Raw genomic sequence first — 13,292 nt, 5'->3', positions numbered from 1 at the left:
AGGAGTGAAGGAAATCCTCCGCCGGAGCACTTGACCTTTGCAGGTTTTGTGAGGTTGATGGCAGAAGCCATCCTGTTTCAGTTAATAGAGGATGTTGCCTGGCACAAAATGCTTGAGATCCTCCAGTTTGTGGAGTCTCCTAAGGAGGAGATTGTGGCAGTCCCAGTGCACAAGATCCTTAAGGAGTTGCTGCTGAGGATATGGGAACACCTCCTCACATTGTCTCCCGTTAATAAGAAGGCAAATAGGGTCTACCTTGTCCAGAAGGCTTCCGGATTCAATAAGCGTCAGGTGTCCCATCAGTCTGTGGTCAGATCCGCCCTCAAAAAGGCCAAGCACTCTCTGACTTGCTCCAGAGCGCCCCTGGGGAAGAATCATAGAGCGTTGGACACTCTTGGGAGGAAAGTATTTCAAAGCGCCATGCTCATTGCCTGCAAAGTTGCCTACCCAGCTCTACATGAGCCAGTACTCGGACATCTGGAAGCAGGTGCAGGAGATGGCTGAGCAGCAGCAGGATACCCTTATGTCGCTAGTGCATAAGGACCTGAAGTGCGGAAAACACGAAGTCTGAGCGACCTGTGATGTTTTTGAGATGGCATCGAGAGTCTCTGTAGCAGGAATCAGCGCCCACTGAATGGATGGCTGTGGGCCATGGATCTCTGCCCAGAGGTACAGGAATGACTCGCCAACGTGCTGTGTACTGGGGAGAATTTCTTTGGAGCTAGGGCGAGGGATGCTGTGGCCCAGCTTCGGGACCACCATGAAACCCTCCAACAACTCTCCGCCAGCACTCCCCACCTATCATCCTCTTCCAGGAGGCCAGCGAGACAGGGGCCAAGGAAGTCTTTCTTCCATCCCCTTGCTCCTGTCAACACCATCAGGGCTCCTGCGGCCATCTCAGGCAGCAGAGAGCCCCCGAGCCCCAGCCAGCGCCTCAGTCAACTCCAGGAACAGGGTTTTGACTGGGTCATAGGGAATGTTGGCCAGTCGCCCGTACCTGGGACATTGGGGGCAGGCTGCGGTTCTTCGTGAATCGGTGGCCCAGTATAATCTCGATCAATGGGTTCTTTCCATCTTCTGTCAAGGGTACCAATTAAATCTATTGGGTGTAGATTCAAACTGCAGTGCTTGAGCTGTGTGGGCTAAAAAGAAAAAAAAAAAAAAATCTGACCGCTTCAAATAGATTTGTGTCTCCAGTTCTGGTCTCTGCTAACAATGTTATGTTGATTTGGAGCCTTCTGTTTTGACTTGGAAGTTTGCAGGCAAATAAGAAATCCTCAGGCTCCATGCTACCACATTGACATTCCACTGCATCTTTATTTGAAATTGTCCCATTTTCTGTGTGTAACTTTATATTGTCTGCATGGCTGTTTGCAAGAGAACTGCAGGTAGACTATAAAAAAAAAAAAGAAACCTTGAATTCATGATTTTATATTCTGTACAAATGTAGCTAAAACTGCTTTTTGAAGACAGGATGCTTTACTTTTATTTGTTGTTAGATCAATCACAGATGATCTCTTAGGGAGAGGAAGGGGCTAGAAAAGTTAAGGAGATGTGGATGGGGAGACTGGATAGACCCATATGTTCTTTATCTGCAGTCATGTTCTCTGTTTCTTTGATAAATCTTAACTAAAGAAGGGACTGTTCAGATGTGAGTGGAAACATAACCCAGTGATGGCAAATGGGAAGAGGATTATAAAAAGAAAACTTCATAGGAAAGCAAACTTGAAATGACCTGGACTAGCCACGTTAAAGGATGGGAAGAAACTATTTAGTACTTTGTTACATGCAATACATTTCTACAAATATTGATATTGTGGAGAAGATTGAATTTTCTTTTTGAGCTGGGTTTTTTGTTTTTTTGCATTTTATGCAATGCATTTTTTGATGTATTTTGTTATAGCGAGAGCACCTGTTGAGGACTGTGTCCATCTGTCTGTATATGTGTTTGTGCACATGTGCGACAGCGCATACTGCACCTCAGTAAGAGGACCTGAGACCAGTGTGTGAGCAGTAGCCACTGCTTCCACTGCTTCTGGCTCCCACTGGACAGTTACATTGCTTTCCCTATGACCTCTGGGGAAATTGGAGGAACAGTGGTAGTTTCTAGTACCAATGCAACTTTCTGCCAATGCTGTTGAACGTTTGCCAATGGGGGGGCTGGGAGGAAGGCATAGGAGCGAGGCTAATCTTGCCTCCATGCACTACCTTTGGTATGCGCTTTAACTGGTTTTCTGTTCTGTTGATCCCAGTGTAGGAATTCAGGTTTTTTTGCATGCTGACCTGTACAGGAACTCGGTCATGGTATTATTAGTGGCTATTTCAGTAGATGGCTATTTATAAGTAAAGCAAGGGATCCTTTGTGAAGATGGTTGCCATTTGAATACTGCAAACCTCTATCTTTGGATTCACATTGGGAGCTTGTCCCAACATATAGATACTATCTAGCAATTATTGATGTAGGTTCTGATTTAAGGTCTTTTTTGATTATTTTCTATTTCTCAGGGGCCATAGCCAAGCTGCATAGCCTGACGTCGCCTTCAAAGACTTGAAGAGATCAATCTTCTAGATAAAGACTTTCCAAACTGTGAATCTGGATCTATTTAGATCATTGATCTAAGAAAATTAATACTACAGGACAATGCCCTAGTAGTTTTTCAATGATTTTAAATAGAGATCGTCAACATTTTTAGTATTAAATCTTTGGAAAATTGTATGTCCTGTTGTGGCTTTTTGAAGTCACTTTATTGTATGGTGGGTTGTTATGACCAAAACGTAGGTCCTTGAAGAAAGCAATGGAAGCTGCTCTAAGATGAAATAATTTTGTGCTATAATTTTATCGAACCATGCTGGCCCTTAAATATCATTTATACAATAATACAGTAATTGACAACCGATGAAGACCAAAAGGGGCCATTTTGGCTTTATCTCCCAAAAGAGGTAGTGTAGACAAATGGTAATGGAATTCAAAAAAGCATGTGGTGAATGCAGGATCTCTAGTAGTAGCAAGAGGATGGAAATGCAGAACCGGGGTAACCTGTTTTCCATTATAGCCAGTGCATTCAAATTCGCCTCTAGATCCAGGACTTTATTTCCCATGCTGTTAGTATACATAGCTTTCTAGATGTTGCCCTTTTTCTCCCATTTCTATACACGTGTTAAATGTTTTACTTACCTGAGGACTTAGTTTACCCATCCCTGATAATCCTAACTTAAAATCCAACACAGTTGGTTTGCCAGTCGGTATTGTTTCCAGATTCTAATTTAAATAATTTTTAACACAAAGATGGGACAGGTTTAAAGAAGATAATTTCAGTTTAGAAATAGACCCAGTAATAATCTTGGAAAACAGCTAATGCAGTGCTAAATAGAGATGTAATATCTTGCATGGTTACAAGAAACAAAGTAAACAGTGAAGCTGTTCTCAAATTTACAAAAAAAAAAGTTTAGGGTCTTATATATTTGGGATCAAGAAAGAACAATACCAAAGAAATAATGGAGTCTAAAAGAATGAAATTGAATGCATTATCACAGCAAACATATAGTGACTTCAACAGCATCTTCAGTTATATAAATATGGTAATAAGGCAGGTAGAATGCTGGCAAGGCTTGTGAACACCCTATGTCAAACCATGGTTAAATTGTCCATTCAAAGCATGTCTAGAGATTTCCAATCAAACTTGTAAATTCAAATTGGCCTTTTAATGACTTTATCTAGAGTTGTATACAAGAAATTTATAGTGATTACTTTAATAGAGATTCATTCTTCTTAACATTTTACTTCAAATATATGAAGGGCACTCCATAGACTTAATGCAGCAATTAAAACTGAAGAGGTGGAGAACGTTATTAAATCTCAAAACCTTCAAAGCATGGAATCAGATATTTTTGAAGCTTCATTTTGGCAGCATCTGTGGCCCCGAATTGCATCACATCTCTCAGAAGTTTTTGAGATAGCCCAGGAACAATATCAAGTATAGTAATGGGGATATACTTCCACACATCTGGCTAGGATGAGGAAAAAGACTGTAAAAGGCTAATGGAGATTAAACAGTCAAATAAAATTATCAACACAGTAATGGGAGATTTCAGTTGCCCGAATATTGATTGAGTAAATATCATTTCAGGACATGCTAGCTACCTTAAATGACAGCTTCATGCTGCAGTCGTTCATGTGACTGACGAGGGGGGAACTACGGATCAGTCTAGTTTTCAGTGGAATACGGGACATAATGCAAGAGGTAAAGGTGGTGGAGCACTTCAATTTTGACAAAATTAGTGGAGGGCAGAAGTAGTGAAGTAGCATTTATCTTTAAAAATGAGGCTATGAAGAAGTAGATATCAGTAGGTTCCATACTGTCAGTATCCACTTTAGTGGATAGGTGATATGAGGGGGCTGTTGAAATGCTATTTAATATAGCTCTGCTGAAACTCCTGTCCAGGTGGGGGTAGAAGAAGCAAGTTCACTGGCTGTTCTCCTAGGACGAGCAGGATGGTAGTCCTCACAAGTGGATGACATCATCAAATGGAACCCATCATGGAAAATTTTTGTCAAAGTTTCTAGAAACTTGTTTCGGGGACAGCCTGTAACTAGGGATTCACCCACTTGTCCTAGGAGAAAGCAGAGTTGCTTACCCGTAACAGGTATTCTCCTAGGACAGCAGGATGTTAGAAAACCTGCCCGCCACCCCGCGGAGTTGGGTTTTCGCCTGGTTTATTTTATTTCTTCATAATTCTGTATTAAGAGACTGAAGAGGGACCCCGCGTAGACACATGGATAGTGGCATGCTGGGCATACTCAGTGTGCCAGTCAAAGCTTCTAGTGCCGGGCTCCATCTGATGATGTCACCCACCTGTGAGGATTATCATCCTACTGTCCTAGGAGAACACCTGTTACAGGTAAGCAACGCTGCTGAGCAGCTGTGGGGTAAACAGTACCAAGAATGTAAAAGTAATTTGAGAAAGGGAACTCATCAATAATAATCTGAAATTAAGGCAGAAAACAAAATGTTTTCAAAAGCTGTCGAATCTGCTAATTCTAGTTCTAAAGAACTATTTGTTTAAGAACATAAGAACATAAGAAATTGCCATACTGGGTCAGACCAAAAGTCCATCAAGCCCAGCATCCTGTTTCCAACAGAAGCCAAACCAGGCCACAAGAACCTGGCAATTACCCAAACACTAAGAAGAACCCATGCTACTGATGCAATTAATAGCAGTGGCTATTCCCTAAGTAAACTTGATTAATAGCAGTTAATGAACTTCTCCTCCAAGAACGTATCCTAAACTTTTTGAACCCAGCTACACTAACTGCACTAACCACATCCTCGGGCAACAAATTCCAGAGCTTAATTGTGCATTGAGTGAAAAAGAATTTTCTCAGATTAGTCTTAAATGTGCTACTTGCTAACTTATGCCCCCTAGTCCTTCTATTATTCGAAAGTGTAAATAACAGATTCACATGTACTCGTTCAAGACCTCTCATGATCTTAAAGACCTCTATCATACCCCCCCCCCCTCAGCCGTCTCTTCTCCCAGCTGAACAGCCCTAACCTCTTCAGCCTTTCCTCCTAGGGGAAAGGCTGAAGAGGTTCCATCCCCTTTATCATTTTAGTTGCCCTTCTCTGTACCTTCTCCATCGCAACTATATCTTTTTTTGAGATGTGGTGAACAGAATTGTACACAGTATTCAAGGTGCGGTCTTGCCATGGAGCGATATAGAAGCCTTATGACATTTTCTGTTTTATTATCCATTCCTTTCCTAATAATTCCTAACCTTCTATTTGCTTTTTTGACTGCTGCAGCACACTGAGACGATGATTTCAAGGTATTATTCACTATGATGCCTAGATCTTTTTCCTGGGTGGTAGCTCCTAATATGGAACCTAACGTTGTGTAACTACAGCAAGGGTTATTTTTCCCTATATGTAACACCTTGCACTTGTCCACATTAATATTTCATCTGCCATTTGGATGCCCAATCTTCCAGTCTTGCAAGGTCCTCCTGTAATGTATCCCAATCCGCTTGTGATTTAACTACTCTGAATAATTTTGTATAATCCGCAAATTTGATAACCTCACTCGTGTTCCTTTCCAGATCATTTATAAATATCATACCAGGTCTTAAATAGATTTTAGTTCAGGTGCAGGCCACTTATTGTTTCGATCCTCACCCAGCTAAGATTAAGGCATTACTAGATTTGGAGTTGCAATTCATCTGGCAGATAATTAAGAGATCTTTGTAGGAAGGTTACATTCCACTTAAACTATGCAGCTCTAGCATAACACTTATTAAAGAAATCATCCCTGAGTGTTTCAGACTGTTTTAATATCCACTGGCCATTAATCCATTTCTAGCTAAGAACTTGGAAAAAGTGATTAAGTTCCAGTTGACGGCTTGTTTAGCAAAAGGGTAGAAGCTTGATTCTTTCCAGGGAGGGGTTCCAAGCAGGCCACAGTAAGTGATGACATCTTGTGCGGCCTAGATAGAGGGAAGAAAGTTTTTTCTGAATTTTGCTGGACCTTTCTTCAGCTTTGGGTTTGAGTCACTTTTTTGGTACGGTCCATCAATACTTGACATTTTTTTTTTTTTTTTGAGAAATAGGGTGGTGCAGGCATTGGTTAGGGAAATGCTGACTCCCGCAGCCTTTAATGAATTTGGGGTTCCTCAGGGGTCCCCCTTTCACTCTCTGCTACTTTTATGTTTGGAAGCACTAGGTCCATTGCTCTGCTTGCTTGTTTTAAGAGGGTACCTGCATGCTGGTGATGTACCATTGGGGGAAATGGGTGGGAACAGATCAGGAAATTAGCCCTCATTGCAGGATGGCTGGCGTAGAGCAGTGGAATGCTGAATTAATCAATTTTGTAGACTCTCCACTCAGGCCAGATGTGGCTTCCGTGATGTTTGAACTTTTAAGACTGACTATGTAACTATCTAGGATTTGGTAAGAGAGCTTGGGGTCTTTTCAAGCGCATATGGTCAGGGTGATCTGTTTCTATAAAGTTATGGAATGCTGAAAAAGCTTTGAATTTGCTAGGAATTAGGAAAGGAATGGAGAATAAATCAGAGAATATAATGCCTCTGTATTGCTCCATGGTGTGACCGCACCTTGACTATTGTGTGCAGTTCTGATCACTGCATCTCAAAAAAAAAAATTATAGCAGAATTAGAAACAATACAGAGACGGGCGACCCAATTGATAAAGATGGAAGGATTCCCCTATGAGAATAGGCTAAAGAGGTTAGGACTCTTCAGCTTGGGGCGATATGATAGAGGTCTACAACTGTTTCCCAACTGGTGTGCCATCGAAGTGTCACCACTGCTTTATGTTCAGATCCAGGCCAGCACCTCACACCAGCAAGAGCCACAAGCGGGTGGCTCTTAGACATGTAGGAACATCTTTCCGAGACTGTGTAATCGCGCATGCCTCCTTTCTCGCTGCAGTCCGAGTCCTGGAGTATGGTAACTAATGGGTAGCCTGCAGTGCATGGCAACCTGGGCCCCCTCGCTGTACAGATCACACTCCCCAACTTCCCCCAACCTCCTCCTCTGACTTCTTCCAGCCTCTGTCTTATTCTCAGGCTGAGTGAGGTGGGGAGAGTGGGCACTGAGCACTGGATGGGACTCGCTGAGTTTCGGGAGCAGCAGCAGTGGAGGGGCCCTGATGGTCGCATGCGGCAGCCAAGCTGCCGGCACCACTCTGACCTGTCCCTTCTGCACTTATATGTAAAGGGAGCCAGCCCGTTGTGATGGGTTCATGTGTGTCTCTGTTCTTTCTCTCCCTTTGTTTTCAACTTTGGCAGAGACAGCTTTTAGTGCTTCCCTAACTTTTTTTTTTTAAACCATATGAATCCTCTTCATGACCATGGTGTACCATACAACGTTTTTGTTTTTGTAAATGTGCCTTGGGCTTGAAAAGGTTGGGAAAAACTTGCTATAAAATAAATGACGTGACTTGGTTGTTTACTCTTTCAAAAAAAAATATAAAGACTAGGGGACTCACACTGACGTTGCTAGGAGATACATTCAAATCAAATAGGAGAAAATATTTGTATACTTAACGCATAATTAAACTCTGGAATTTGTTGAAGAAGGATGTGGTAAAAGCTGAGTTTAAAAAAAAAGGTTTGGACAATTCTTGGAAGAAAAACTTACAAATCATCATTATTAAGGTGGACTTTGGGAAATCCACTGCTCATCCCTGGGATGGGCAGCGTGGAATCTGTCGACCTCTGGGGATCCTGCCAGGTTCTTCTGACCTGGCTTGGCCACTCTTGGAAGCAGGATGCTGGGCTTGACGGCCCTTTTGGTTTGAGCGTGTTCTTATGTCTTTAAAGCAGTAAGTCACCCATCGGTGGTTTTGCAGCTGGGCTGTTGTAATAGCCTTCTTGTGGGCCTCCCACAGAAGCTCACCCATAAAGCTGGATTTTAAAAGGCCGACCCGCGCCGCGTGGATTCTAAGAAGCGACAGAACACGTGCGTTTCTCCTGCTATACGCGCAAATTAAAAATTAAAAAGGGGGCGTTCCGGGAAGGTGACTGGAAATGTGCATGCGCCGGGGGTCCCCTACCATGTAACTTTACTTCTGCTACGGTATGGATGGGCGTGCAAGTTATAAAATTAAAAAAACCAGGGCTAGTCAGCAGGGTTTGAAGGGTCTGGGCAGGGTGAAAGGGAGGAAGGTTAATTGGGGGGGGGGGGGGTAGGAAGTCAGGAGCCTTTACCTGGGGGAACTGGGAATGGACTGGGGAAACTGGTAGTTGCGTCGGCGTGCGTATTGAATAAAATCCCTCCCCCCTCCCCCCGTTTACGTGGTAGAGCAGGCATTTGTGCACCGAAGCACGCGCCCATACAAACTTGCTCGCAGATGTACGCGTATGCAGCCAATTTTATATTATTCGCGTGAGCTGCCGTGCACATGAGCATGTATGCCCATGCGGCTTTTTAAAAGTTGCCATCCCGGGCTGTATATTGCCCCAAAATGTGCAGCCTGGGTTGCTTGGGTGCCCAAAGTGCATGTCTCTTAGGAAGATGCTAACATTTGTGGCTATCGGGCCTGCCCTCTGCTGTGGCAGTGCTGATTCTATGAGTCTTCCGGACATTCATCTGTTTCTATTGTGTGCTCGGTTATTTGTTTCTGGCTTGTGTTTAATTTGTTGCCACTGTATTTTGTGTGTTAAGTTGTACCCCACTTTCTATTTGATCACAAAAGCGTTACAGAAAAATGTTCATAAAAAGGGGGAGACTACAATAAAATGAAATAGGGGGGAAAAAAATCCTTAAAGGCGTGATAGGTAAGGTTAAAAGTTAGCCTGAATTGCGGACATTATTTACCTTAGTAGCCCAGATAAAATGTATTCCATGCATTAAAAAAAAGGCCGCAGGAAGACCAAGTGACTGCCAGCGTGGTTTCATGGTGAGGGGAAAGGCAGTTCAAGCCAGATGGTCACATTTAAAGAAAAAATATGGAAAGATGGAAAATAGGAATGCGGATAGGAATGGGTACTTGCCAGGTTCTTATGGCCTGGATTGGCCACTGTTGGAAACAGGATGCTGGGCTTGATGGACCCTTGGTCTGACCCAGTATGGCATGTTCTTATGTTCTTATGATAAGCACCGTCAAATTATCCAAACTTTGTAATAAGACCGGCCAAGAAGAAACTTGCCATAGTGGAAAAACTAATAAAAGTCCATTCAAAGCAAAGGACCTGTGAGGGCGCTGACCGTGGTTCAGAAATGAGCAAGAAACGTAAATGAGTTCTTGGTCTTTGCTGGGCAGGACGCTGCGGACCTGCCCACACCAGCAGCTTTCTCTCAGGCGATGATTCCCAGCAGCTAAAGCAAACGGTCACTCTCTTTAGTTCCGGGTGCCACTTCTGGCTATATTTTGAAGCAAGTAAGAAATAATGTGAATATTTACCTTCATTTCCCAATGCTTACTTCTGTTAGCCTAAGCCCTGGACGGGGACGAGCCATATTGAGAGTGGTTGGCAGGAATTCCAGAACTATTTGATCAATTGGGGGGAAAAAAAAAGAAACTCACGAGAGAAGGAATACAGAGTTTTTTGCAGGGACCTATCTTGGTCAAGAAATTTGCATTCAGGGTGGAAAAACCACTGTGGGTTCTGCGTGGTAACATACTGGCGTGTTTAACGTACGTTTCAAGAATCCTAGGCTCTGGTGCAGGTTTCTGAGATTAACTCTGTGGGAAGAGCTGAGCGGTTAATGAACATTTTGGGAGCAGAGTTTACAAGAATTTTTTTCTTTTTTTCCCCTTTTCCAGGTACTTGTTTTGGGAAGGACACACACACAAGAAAGAAGCATGTTTGACGCGCAGCAGTTCATTCAGCAGACAATTGGCGAGGTGGTGATATCTGGTATGAATTTTAGTTCCATGTTTAAGGCGATTTTAGGCGGGGGGGGGGGGTTTGCCTCAGGCCCAAAGGGAGAACAGACTCTGGAGTAGGGGGTGACCAACTCTGGTCCTCGAGAGCCAAAAACTGGCCAGGTTTTCAGGATATCCACAACGAATATGCTTGAGACAGCTTTGCATGCACTGCCCTCATTGTATGCAAATACATTTCATGCATAATCATTGTAGGTAGCCGGAAAACCAGGCCCGTTTTGTGGCTCTTGAGGGACCAGAGTTGGCCACCTTGCTCTGGATTAAAGTTAGGAAATATTTTATCATAGGTTAATGGATGCATGGAATGGGCTCCTATTGGAGGAGACAAAAACAGAATCAAAATCCAGGAAAGCATAAGAAGAGGGAAAGCTGGAGATCATGAAAGAGAATCGGAAGGGAAGTGAACAGACTAGATGGGCTCTCTAGAGTTTTTATTGGCATTTTCTATGTTTATTTTACAGAAACAAAGTTAAAGTTTGCAGTCTTCAAGTTTGGTAAACAAACCAGAAATAAGCCTGCACAGGGTGTGGACATTTCCCTCAATTGAAAAAATGTTGTTAAAACCACCAGTAATACTGTTTTTATAAGCACTGAGTGAAACAGACTGAGCAGCACTGGGAAATTCACAGGTGGCAGGTCACCTGGGTCCCGAAAATTCAGGGGCGAGAGGAAAAGCCTCAACGCGTAAGTTAAACTAAAAAAAAAAAAGAGCAAAATAAGAAACCATTCCGAGGAAATAAAGAGCAAAAACCTACAGAGAAGTTTCCCTGGCTCCCAAATATTTTTGATTGGCACCTAAGTTCTCTAAATATATTTTCAACCCTGAGATTCTGGACAATTAAAAGAACAAATGTTAGGTTCTGCAGCTTTTGGAAATGTCACTGGAGAAGCTGAGTACTTTTTCCCATATCTGATAAGTAATTGTGGTTAAGTGAATTTATAGAGCTTTGCCTGAGAGAGCTTTTCTCAAGTTACAAGATATAATGGCTACAACAGTGGCCGACACCTGTTCTTAGACCTGATCTCTTACTAGAGGTTTACCTGCAAGCACGGCGCTCTGTAGACGGCCGTATTTAATGTGTGTCTGCTCCCTGGAGAACCGACTGCCTTGCTAAAGCATAAGCTCTGGTAGAGAACGACCACAGGTGCTCAGAAGCCCATGATCCGGGCTCTGAAAGCTGGTTCTGGGTTGGTGCCGTTGCATGACGTCCCCCACGCGTTAAGGCTGATTCATCCTGCTGTTTACAGAGGATCCTGTTTACAGGCAAGCATCCTCCTCTCTGTTTTCCCTCTTTCGGGAGAGTATTGCCTTTAAGGAGTGCTTTATTAAGGGAATAATTAGCATGCACTTCCTCTGTTCAGTGCCAGCATTAGCCTGGCAGACTTTCACAGTTGCGTATGCGATTTCGTTCTCTTGTGCCAACAAAACAAGTTAACCAAACACCACCAAACCAAAGCCCGGTTTCTTCTTTAAATTTCTAACAAGAAATAAGTAATGTATAATCTGTTGAATTTTTTCCTGAAAGCAGATAAAAGAATATACATTTTTGACTAAAAAATCTCCATATTCTTGTAAATATTCTATAATCCACGTTTCTTAGGAAAGCACGCCTGTTCAAATGTGGTGTTCTTTGAGAGTTAAATTTCAACTTTTTTGGTACAGTAGACTTCTTTTTCTTGCAGAGCAGATAAAACTCATATTTGGAGGAAAACCAATTGTAAAAAAATACTAACTTCTGAAAAATTCAAGTCTACACTACTGTAAATACATTTTTTAATCTTGGATGTGTAGAGGGCACTTTTCTTGTGAGCAGCTCTGTACGATTTCTGTTCTTTGTTTATTCAGCAAATGCTTGCTTTCCCTGCACAGTTTCGTTGTCAGCTGATACAGTGATATTTTGGTGTTGGTGCATCTGTGGTTAGCAGTTTAGTTAGCAGGGCTAGTTTGTGTTTTACCAGTAGCAGGGTTAGTGCAGAGATTGTATTTATTTAAAATTTTAGAACCGCTTGATCCACAATCCTCGGCAGTTTGCTCTTTACCTTTATAAAATCATTTGGACATCATAAAACAAGACGTGAGTGAGATGATTCCACCAGCTCAGTCATCTTACAGCCTCAGCTACGACGTTAGATGTAATAGCTCCACATACATTCTTCAGTTTCATCTGGTGCGAAAAGCTATCATAATCACAAAACACATATCAGTATAGCATTGTAATATCTGAATGCCTGTTCCAATAAAAAGGCTTTCAGCTTCTTTCTAAAATGAGGGAGCAAAACCTCATTTTTCAGCTCTTCTGGTAACATATATTTCAGAGCACGGGACTCTCCCAATGTAATCCGCTTAATAGAAGGAACGGCCAATAAATTTTGAAAAGAGCACTGTAATACATGACTCAGAGGACAGACTTTTAATACTGTGTTGAAACAAGTAGGAGCAAGCCCCACTGATGGCTTTTAAAAAAATCAGTGTAAGTATCTTGAACTTGATTGACTATGTAATATTTCAAGACCTGGTGTAATATGCTTTCTGGACACTGCAGTATACCTAAGAGCAAGGCGTTACAGTAGTCCATTGGTGCCATAATCAGTACCTGAACAATAGTTCTAATGTCAGATTCTCCCAAGAATGAGTTACTATTACGAGCCTGTCAAATTTTCTACAAGACGTTTTACCATGTTTTTAATGTGAGGATGAAAAGTTAATGCAGAGTCATAAAAAAAGAATAAATCCACCCGAATTTCTACATCAAATGACAACACTTGCAGCAATCGTGGGACTGGGAAACCAGCAAGCCGCAGTTCTTAAACGGGTATTGAGCCCAGGCCAGTTACTACTAGCTGCTTTTATTTGTGAAGCACTGAGTAGGGCTTTAAGTTGAGCTG

General features: G+C 42.5%; 1 protein-coding gene across 2 annotated transcripts in view; it reads left to right on the top strand.

The window, feature by feature from the left end:
* Positions 1–13,292, top strand: part of AFF4 (AF4/FMR2 family member 4) — a 77,450-nt gene that overhangs the window by 6,446 nt on the left and 57,712 nt on the right. For both annotated transcript variants that reach the window (XM_029583257.1, XM_029583256.1), the window contains exon 2: positions 10,284–10,377. The gene's annotated coding sequence lies outside the window, so the exon portion shown is untranslated. The remainder of the gene's footprint in view (positions 1–10,283; positions 10,378–13,292) is intronic.

Source organism: Rhinatrema bivittatum, chromosome 18, assembly GCF_901001135.1.
Source record: "Rhinatrema bivittatum chromosome 18, aRhiBiv1.1, whole genome shotgun sequence".
NCBI classification, from domain to species: domain Eukaryota; kingdom Metazoa; phylum Chordata; class Amphibia; order Gymnophiona; family Rhinatrematidae; genus Rhinatrema; species Rhinatrema bivittatum.
This window is presented reverse-complemented; position numbering and strand designations above follow the sequence as displayed.